This window comes from Lagopus muta, chromosome 3, assembly GCF_023343835.1.
Source record: "Lagopus muta isolate bLagMut1 chromosome 3, bLagMut1 primary, whole genome shotgun sequence".
Taxonomy (NCBI): Eukaryota; Metazoa; Chordata; class Aves; order Galliformes; family Phasianidae; genus Lagopus; species Lagopus muta.
In genome coordinates, this window is record NC_064435.1 from 63780188 (window position 1) to 63791148 (window position 10961).

Below are 10961 nucleotides of genomic sequence, written 5' to 3' on the forward strand. Positions count from 1 at the left end.
TTCCAACAGGCAGCTTGTTGGACAAAATGTGAGCTTGGTGCTCAGTGGGCAAAAAGCCCTGTGCAATGACGGGAAGTGCTGGCTGAGCTCCTTTGGATACAAAACTCCTCCAGCCTCATTAAGTTGTGCATGATTGTGTGAGGGACTTGCACAAAAGCCTGTGAGATGCCTATTGGCTGGAGACCAGCAAGTTCTGCATGCTCCCCAGAGAGTCCTGGCTGGCTGTGGACAAAAGGACATCGAGATGGACCTGCCCCAGGGTCTCACACTGTGTGTGAGTGGTATCCTGTGAGAGCTCCACCACAGGGTTACAAGATGGACACAAGACTCTGCAGCCTAGGCAGGGGAGGGCCTGCAGAAGCCAGCTGCTGCGTGTGGAACTCAATCCTGGCTGCTGCCGGGGGCGAAGGGCTATGGGGAACAATAGGGAATGAAATATTAATTTAAATTGTGTTTGATAAATCTTTAATATGCCAAAACTGATGCATTGAAGGCTGAAGTTGCTTTCATTAGAAGACAGGATTGTGTTATTTCACAAAATGAAGCCAAAGCTGAGATTTTGAAGAGCACGGCTCTGTGCTCTACTCCAGTAGCAGTGCTGTGAGTCACTCTTTTCAGTGAATAATAGCCCCGTGCTCCACTCCTGGGTGATTTCACAAAATTTACATTAATTTGTGAACACAGCCCTCTTGTACTGGATAAGTTGCTTATCAAGGCGGCACGCAGCCATTGTAGCTTTGCACAAAATCTGTGACAGTTGGAAGATTTTCTAATATATCTATTTTCATTCCAAGAAAGCTAAATGAGGTAAATCAAGGTGAAATATTGACCTCTCTGTGAAAATAAACATAAGTCTGTTTGAAGAATAGGGTGTTCTTTGCACATGAAGAACATGACATCCTTTCCTTAAACTACCATTTCTGCTGGCTTAAGGTTAATGTGCAGTCCAAATTAGTTCCTGCTGGCAAGAATCTTACCAATTTAAAGCATTTTTTTTTCCTTTGGAGGCAGCAACAAGTCATATATTTTCCTTCAGACTGTAAGGTGTGTGAAAGTAAGTGGCCATACCTTTCCTGCTCTATTTCAAGAAGAGTGAAAACAGTAAGATGGAAGGATTGGTGTTCTGGTTGCAATTCTTTATTATCATTAGTGGTGCTTATTTTCTACTTGATTAGCTAGAACTGTGCAAGTTGGGAAAGCAGATCATGTCAGAATATGTAATTTCTCTTGCATGCTACCTGTAATACAGAGATCTTTTCTAGTCTTATAGTTCACATTGTTCAAAAAAGATCATGAATCTTCTTGGTTGAATTACACATGTATTCAACATCCAAGTGAAAGCTTCAATTTTTTTGTTTTGTTTTGTTTTACAGTCTATACAGAAAACATTAAGGCAGAGATAACAATTAACAATCCAGCTCAAATTACTTTGATAACAACAGGAAAGGGCACTTAGATTGCAGTCTGAAATTTCCAGCATACAATAGCACTGTTTTTCCTTGACCCCACAGTAGACTATTTGGCCTTTTCTTAAGAAAATCCGTAGGACCCTCATACTCTAAATATTCCTCAATTTTCTTAAAAACAGAGATAACAGAGATTAAACATAGTATCTTACAATTTACTTGTCTCTGTTGCAAGGGTGCAAGGAACTTGGAGCACCAGATGAAGAAGTCTCCACCAGCCTATGGCTGTCAGGAATGGTTGTCCATTTCTTCTTCTGTTCTGCACTGACACTCTTCCCGCTTAATCTCAACTTTTAATTTGAATATAATAGCTGTTATACATATGCTGTCTCAGAAGCTCCCAAGCAAGTTGCAGCTTTCATTCACAGAATCACAGAATGGCTTATGTTGGAAGAGACCTCAAGGATCTTCAAGTGTCAACCACCCTGACACAGGCAGGGTTGTTATTGTCTTTGAACTGCAGACTCTTGGGAGCTGCTGCCTTGTTTACCCTATTGCTGAGACCAGGAAACAAATTGGAAAAGCTAGGCCATGAGCTATATGCGTGTTTTCAAGCAGTTTAGATCTTATATTATCTTCTGTGTCCATCAGGATGAGGAGAGGGCTTTTCAAATCTAGTACCCAAATATGCTCAAGTTTGTCCCACAATTAAGTTTATTATTTATGTTGATGTTTTCTCAAGCTACTGTTTCACTGTTTCCCTTCTCTCCAGTCCATCTGATGAGGTAACTCAGGGTATTCGGCTGGCCACCTTGTTTCTTCATTTACTATCAAGTTCTGTGCTGCAGAGGAGACTCCTGGCTCTTATGATTTCACCAACACATTGTAATTCTGTGCAGCACTAACTGTGACACTTGACATTCAAAACAAACATGATTTTTTCTGATGGTAGTCTTTTGTTCCACAATCATTCAGGCTAAATAGTGTACACTAGTAAAAATGCACAGCACATCCAAGAGACATCAAGATCTTTGAAAATGAAAAAAAAAAACTACTTTTCCTCTTAGACTGCTGATTACTTTCCATTGCAATTAGGACTTTGGCTCTGAAGCACTGTTAATATCAAATTGATTCCTTTTCCTATTAAGTCAGAGCTCTGTTGCAACTGGCAGCAGGGGTAGACCTTAACCTGGGGCAGTTTCATGTTTGCAGACTGTAGAGCAACTGCCTGTCAAAGCCACTAAGACACTAGCAAATATGAGCTGGTCACTTTGTAAGGGAAGATGAAAGTCTTCAGTATCTAGTCCTGTGGATCTCAGCAGACCTCAGCTAATGGTTCGCTGAGTGTCTCTTGTGGGCATCATCCCTGCTCCATTCCCACCCTGTCTGCCAGGCAGGACCTAAAAGCTGCTTAATGTAAGGCTCAGCCTCTCTCCAGGACACTATGTCACTGGGTGCCCTGGGTGCCAGGCATCTTCTTTGTCTTATGAGGACCCTGGCTAACTGCAAACCACAGTGCATGAGGTGCCCTGTGTGTGCTTGTATGCCAGAACACCCCTACCAAGATCTCCTTCCACCATGGCTGTCCATGTAGTTGGCTACCATGCTACACATGATTTCTGCTTAAATGTGTCAGAAATGTGTGAGTAAATCTTTTGTGTTTGTTTCCTCCTTCAGCTCCTTTTTGCTGTCAGGAAGCCAGTGTGGGTTTTAGCTTTTATATCCCAGCTCGCTGATGATATTGCTGATGATGTTGCTATTAATTCTACTGGATTGAAAAGCGCTTCTGTGAAGGACACCATTTGAATGCACAGTGTTGTTATTTATTAGTGCGCACACATTTGTGCACTGATCATGAAGGACGAGGTGATTTCTGTTGAAGTTGGGAAAAGATAGCACAGTGTCATTTGTTCAGGCAGGGAGTAACCTTGAAAGCACTGTGAGAGAATGAAGTTGCCTCTCGTGATGGGGGAGGGTGCGGAGCTTTGCTGTACTGAGCAAGAGTGAGCAGAATTTGAGAATATTGCCAGAGAGAAGGCTGAATCTCTGGTTTAAGGACATGTTTTTGTACAGTATCTTTGCTTTCGAGATATTTTCCACTGCAGTAGTTAGCATACGTACACTTTTTCTATGTAAATACACTCAGTATGACTGATGAAAGAGATTTGAATCTAAGTATTTTTCTATGTCTAATATAAATATATGTGCTCAGTATTCAGAGTTTTCCATGTGTTTTTATATGTATGTTTGTAGGTACATATACACTATGTCACTAGTAGTTTCCAATTTATTGTACTACATACCTGTAATGGCACAAATCTTCAGTATTTGACAAAGTAACAGATAAATTCTCATTATTAGGAATAGAATGAATCTCCTACCCTCTTAAAGATATGGAGGTACTTAAACTTCAGCTGTAGAGTGAGGACATTGAGTTATTTTGCATCTCTTCACAGTTTATCAAAACTTTTCTGAAGGCATAATTTTTCTCAAAAGGTGCTGATGTAGTTGGGCTGAAAACTCTTGATTGAACTAAAATGATTTCTTTTCATGCAGGTTAATTTTTTTTTTTTTTTTTTTTTTTTTTTTTTGACCTGGCAAAAATATGGGAGGTTTGTGTGGGTTTTGAATTAAGTGTAGCAAGTACTGCATCCCTTCTGATGTCCTTTGACGCAACATTTTTGTGTCTTTTGACACAAAATTAGTGAAGAAAATAATGTTTGTGAGGGGTGTAGGGAAACCCTCATGTCAGATGGGTGTGAGTATCTCTTAGAAGAGAAGTGAAGAAGTATGTCCAGAGTCAGAAATGAAATAATAACTAGAACTGGATTGAAATTCCAGAATATGGAAGTTTCTGCTTCCTCCTCTCTTCTCAGCCCCAAGAGGTATTTCTGGCAGCCATCCATCCAGGCAGGAGAGAGAAGAGCAATTGCTGGTAGCTGGCTGCAGAGGGGTCACTTGTAAGACAAAAATATACAAGAGCTTGCCTGGATTTTTTTCCTTCCTAATTAGGTGATTTGTGACTATATTCTTATCAGTGACCTTGTTAATGCATCTGTAACCATTCTCATTAGCTTCTGAGTTATCCTTGGGATTTGCTTAATGAGAATATGTACTATCAGGACATCAGATGCACTGCACACTAGCCCTCTCTGGAAATATACTTTCCAGAGATTCTGGCTGGGAGAAGAGAATTGGGTTATGTGAAATATATGCAGTCAGTGGTCTCTATAGGCAGTTTCCAGTTCTCCAATTTATGAATAAATCCAAATGGAGACATGTCAGAATCTTTATGGAGAGGCTCCATGATAGAAACAGAAGACACTGGGCAGAGGAATAGTGAAGGAGAGAAGAGTTGAGCAAAATCTGGGAGTTGTTTGCCACACACAGCAAATACTTAGCTGGTACCTCATGAAAGAGAGGCTATAATTTTGTTCCATGGCATAGAACACAAATGAAGCATGTCAAAGCTACACTGGTGGAGCTGAAGTTAGAGCCCAGCCATGTGCATTTGGCATAACCAGACACACACAGTGAGGCAAGGAACTGAATGAACCAGGGGATGAAAAGAAAGTTCAGTGACTATGGATGTTCATATTGTCTGTGCATTTTTAATGCCAAATATCGTATACATATGTCAGATATTTTGGGACAGCAACATGAAAATCAAAGAGTGATTCTGAAGGAGCAGAGGCACCACATGCTCTTAAAACCAGCTAAATTCAGTGCTACTTCAGCAATATGTTCATTATTATGGCAGTTAATATTTTAAGAATTATGTTTTGGTCTATCCATTATTTAGAAAAGTCAGCTTTCAACAACTGCCAGAAAAAAAAAGAAAAAAAAAAAATCCTGAGTAAAACGTTACAGCAAATAGTTGGAAAATGAGCCACGGAGTATGATGAGCCATGAAGTATTTACTTTGATTCTTTAAAGTGGAACAGAAATTAGAATTCTGGAGGCTATTTGATGAGAACGAGAAAAACCTGAGGGAAATTGCATCACATAAAAGAGACAGTGATCCTTCTTTCACTTGATCTCTGCAGTAGTTCTCCATACTCATGCTGCCAGATCAGAATGGGTCCATTTTCTGCCAATGCAAAAGATGTGTAGGCTTGTGGAGAAACTCTGTTTGCTGTGTTTGTGGCCCATGCTGGGATTGAAAGTTCTGGTGAATTGGTCTCGTAGCTCTAAATGGAATCTTCTGGGCACAGGACCTTATGTCCTGCAGAGGTTTTCAGCTTGGGTTTGGGTTATCTTCTATACGATAGCATTGCATTTGGGTGAGGTCTTGCTCTTGTGTTTACACAATTCCACAGCAATATGCCCTCAGATACACAACTTACCACATCTGGCTGCTGAGATGTGGATATGGATGTAATTTGTTGGCTGTGTCGCCCTGGTACTTCACTGCCTTCTCCAAGCCCTTCTTGTGGCTTTGCCCTAGAAACAGTGATGACAGTTGCATGGTGGGCAGCCTGGAAACAGTGACAAGGTCACTGGACACTAAACATGTTGGCTTCTCCTGGGCATAATTCTCAAAATGCTAAACTGCTTGACTTGTCACATCGCTCGCTGTGCAAACAGCGTGATGACCTTTCCAGTAATGATGGCTATGCTGCTTGCTTCAAAGTTGATAAAACTCCTATTCTCTATTAGCCCCAGACTGGCAGCGTTACTAATACGCCTCATCCATTTCCACTCCATTGTGTTGATTGAACACAGCCCCTAATTGTATGAATCCTCCCCGATGCCAAGCAACAGGCCCTCATGCCATGGGGTCACATGGGGTGGAGGGGGAGCGCCTCTGTGTCGGAGGACAAGGTCAAAAGTGATAGGAAGGCAACTTAGTCACGAATTAATGAAAATGTGCTTGATTGCTTGATCTGTTGCCAAGTTACTCCCAGCCTGGAGCAGGAGCAGGGCCTGGAACAGGCACACGTAGATAAAGAAAGCTCATTTGCAAGCTGAGGACTGCAGAGGGGAAAGAAAAACATTTTGCCCTGAATGTCTCTCATTTTACTCCTCTTGCTGTCTTTTCTTCCACAAGGAGCTTGAAAATGGCAGCCACCAGTGGAAGCAGCACACCACAGCTCCATCCAGAGCCCTGAAAGTGGATGAAAAAGCACTGTATGTGTATGCTGAGTTCTTTCCATTCATACAGTGAAAACTGACTTCTTTTCCTTCTTCATGCTCAGTTTTTCCCAGGAGAGAGTTGAATCTTGCATTATGAATACATTATCTATATCCATCTCCCTCTTTGTAAGCGTCAGTTTTGTCTCTTTGTCATCAGATTCCCCCGCCCTTTCCAGAACTGAACTCTGTACTCATCTAGTAGTCAAAAAGCCTCATTCTGAAAATGCTGAGGCTATTCCCATCTGTTTGTAGTTCTTGAGCAGACGTACTCCAGAAGCAGAGCTTTTTCAGGGGATCCATCCACATCCTGGGACTGAAGGCTGCAGGAAGATCACTCCTGCCCTGCTTTGAGGAGATGATGTTCCTAGGCCTTAAATTGGAGGGTAAGAAGACAAACTCTGCTGGCTGCTTTTCCCTTGGGCTGGAGAAGGTGGAAAAGCAAGGAGCAGGTCAAACACCGAGGAACAGTTGGCTCCTCTTGCCCATGGCTTGCTCAGGGGTCAAAGCCAAACCACAGCACAGACACCAAGCTGGGTGTCAGCAGTTTTGCATGTTGCCTCCAGAAGGAAACGTGGGAGTCTGAAGATATTGCTGGACTATACCAAATGCTATTTGTTTGTGAGCTAACAGTCTGAACACCATCCATTCAGTCTCTCCATTGTTTTGAACAGGCAGCTTACAAGCTAAGCTTCCACTGATGCTGATGAGGATAGGTTTCTTGTTGAGTCCCTTAGACACAGAGAAGAAAGCAGGTTCCAAAATGCTCTAGGACCCATATTCTGTATTGTCCTTAAATTGGATTTTAGTCACTGCATATCCTTTACAATCTGCATTAGAGCCTTTTAAGGCTGTATGTCCCCGCAGTCTGCATGTTCTCATCTTTTATGTGCTGTAGGGAGAGGAGGGGGAGCAGCGAAGCTGCAGAAGCACGGAGAAGCACAGCAATGTCAGTGCCAGCAGGCAGAGGGGCTGGCACACAGAGCAATTTAACTTTGCTGAGCCAAGGGCTCACTTCAGTCACACAAAGCCAGCTATAAACTCTGCTTCCCAAAAAGTGCCTTTGCATTATGTTTTCGTGCCAGCTAAATAAGGGCATGCTGGCAGTACCATCTAAGCTAGGGAGGTTTACGCCTTTCAGCAGGATCACACTCAGCTTTGACTGAAAATATGTCCTTTGGCTATGATCTTAAAACCATATGAATATGTGAAAAGATATTTATATATGTGTATCTTAATATGCATTGTAGAATTACTATACAGAAACAGACAGCTTTGGGGCTAAATCTCATAATAAGATATGGAACGTGGCACTCAGATAAATGGCTTAAACAAAGAGCTGTGGTAATCTTGCCCATAAGGTGTTAATAAGGTTTTCCCACATCATTTCAAACTCTAAAGCCTGTGTAGGAATGGTATAACTTTATGGCATCAGTACAATACTGAGTTCAGCCAAAAGAAGACCTGGAAATGACACTGATTTAAAATGAGCTGTGGCTAGGCTTGTTTTTTAAAATAGGGCTGTACTTGCTGTAGCAGGTGCAGCAGTAGTGAAGCCCAGGGGTTCAGCTTGTTTGATTTGTTCTACTCATTTTATCTGCTGAGCAGGAGCTTACAAGGGAACTGATGCCTAAAAGATTGTTGTGATTTTTTAAAATTATTGCTATTTGAAAGATGAACTCCAATACAGTTCTGCTCAATACATGTCCTCCTCCGTTCTTTGGGAATGGCTGCATATGCCAGCTCACTGGGGTTCTAACAGATCTGTGCATTCACGTCTGTTTATTTCCATTGCTTTCATTAAGCCAGCTATGTTTGACCAATGGAAAGAAAATTCATCACAATATGGCAGAGCAAAACAGGAAAGCAATGTGTCCATGATATTACATCTGAGTATCTTTCCCAGGAATATGTAAAACTGGCATGTAATTTGTAAAGATTGTTGCATCTTTACCATAAATACAGAATTTATGCTTGTAAGCTTTCAAAATACTTACAAATCCTATTAGGAATTACAAGACTATAACATTCTGTATAACCACAATGCTAATGTTATCTCTCAGAAATTCCTCCAAAGCAACAGGGACATGGAGCGCTTAATAGTTTTATCTTCTTTACTTGATTCCCCATGATTTAGATGATTCCCGGTCTGACAGTGCCTTGGAGTTTTTACAGCATTCCTCATCGGTGGATCCCAAAGCTCTTTACTAGCAAGTCTAAATACAACTTCACATTACGTAAAAAAAGGGAAGTAAGGGAAATCATATAAGACCACGATAATGAAACCAAACAGCTCATTCACTTCTGTTTTGTGGATTTCATCTATTCTAGTCTGCACACAGTGACTCTCATGAGTGTTCCCTCCTTTTATGCTTCCTATTAATAGTATTTTTGAACCTACTCTGTCCATCTTTTGCACATGGAGACAAAGCATATTCTGGAGAGCTTCTAGCAGATTTCTGTCTCTGCAGTCTGATTAATCAGATTTGGGGGCCTGAGGTGAGAAGTTATGCAATCCAAGCTTCTGTATGGAGCTGCTAATTGGAATGTTCCACCTTCTGTGATATGCACTACTGAATGGAGTCACAGTAGTTGCGATTTATTTTCACAAACCTTACCAATTTGGTAAACTGGTTAGATATGGAGAGTGGTAAACCTGAAGTTCCTGAGCACTGTGCTATTTGTGCATCTTGAAGCAGAGTCTCAAAGCCTCCAGGCTCATGGAATATTAGACTTCTGACCAGCATAGATCTGTAAATCTTCCCTAGGGAATAAAAATTACAGGCTGGGGAAATGTCTCTCTTCTGAAGTACAGTGACCCATAGGCTACCAGCAGTTCCACATCGGCCTGCCAAACAATGAGGCTAGTCCTCTAATGCAAAATAGAAGAGAGGTTTAGCAATGCCAGCTCATTGCAGAGTGGTTGTGACAGTAGTAGTTCTTCTCACATTTTCATTGATAAAGTATTTGTAAATGAAACTGGAGTCCTAGGCAGTGGAAGAACCTGCCATAAACTGCAACTGGCTTTTAAAGTGGAGATCACTGCACTGGCATGCAACATGATGTAGCACTGAGCCAAATCCAAGATCACAAACTGCTGATAGCCTACCAGGGCCCAGATAAAGTAACTGGAAGCTTTCCCTGGCCTTGCTGCCTCCAGGTCAAACCGTTGCTAGAAAGAGTAGAATTAGAGTATATAGTGATTCAAGAGTCCATATTAATTAGAGCAAAACAGAAATAATGCAGAAGATGCTAAATAATATGTAGCAAGATGCTACGTGTGGGAGAGTCAAGGCAGGTAGTCATTTCAGCTCACTATCAAGAAACAATGAATGCTGATCCATTTGCCAGGTAACAGAAGCCTCTGCTGGATATGAGAGGGTAATCTCTGCCTTGTTTCATAGCTGTACCCTCTTTAATTAGCACTATGTGGTGGATTAACATTTTGAGAATTCACACAGGAATAATTAATATGCTAATGCTGTTGGTAATAATCTTCATAAAAGCTTTTTAATAAGTTTGGTGGTTTAGCCTGGCCAGAACAATTTAAAAGCTTCAAATAAGCACTTGCATCTCTTCAGGAAGAGATATCTCTAATATCAGTGCTACAACAAATGGCCCTTTATTAGCACCATGTATAAAATGGGGAAGGAGATCAAATTAGTAAAGTCTCAGTAGAACAGCAGTTGTGTCCTGTTTTATAGCTGTCTTCGTGGGAGAGCTGTGTGAGGAGAGGCAAGACCACGTGAAAAATGACAGCCTGCAAGAGGAGGCAATCATCTCCAGATTCTGCAAAGTCAAAAGGCCTGATGGGCAGAGGGCACATATCTGGTGATGCCTTCTGGGAATCGCTCTCATCTGAAGAGGTTGGCCTACATCAGGCAGAGCTGTCTCTGGAAGGGAGATCATCTCTCCCATGCTGCACTGTCTGATTGCAACTCAAAGCCATAGCACTGTACAAAACATCTGAAGCCTCTCATTCCTTTATTAAGTGTTGTATTAGATGTTTCAGTGGGAATGAAGCCTTTCTCTGTAATTCTTTTCCAGTTACTAGAAGCTCAGATAAAGACACAAACTACTCCAGGTCAAACCACGGGATCTACAAGTGTCCAGGGGAATGCAGCTGTTTGAGAAGGACAGAGAAACTCAAAGGATGTGGAGTTCCACTTCTACTGTAGACTTTGGAAGTCTACAAGGAGAAAAATAGATGCACCTATGAACATGGGCTTGAGAGAAAAGGAAGAGGGTGAAGGAGAAAAGAAATCCATCAGTATATTCCACGAGGAGTAAGTTCCCAAAGCTCACCTGATAGCAAAAGATGTATGTGCTAGAAAGAAACAAAATGTTTATCCTCACTATATGCATTCACCTTGCAACATCCAGTGTAATGTATTTACCCTCTGTGCAGAAGGGGGAATGATA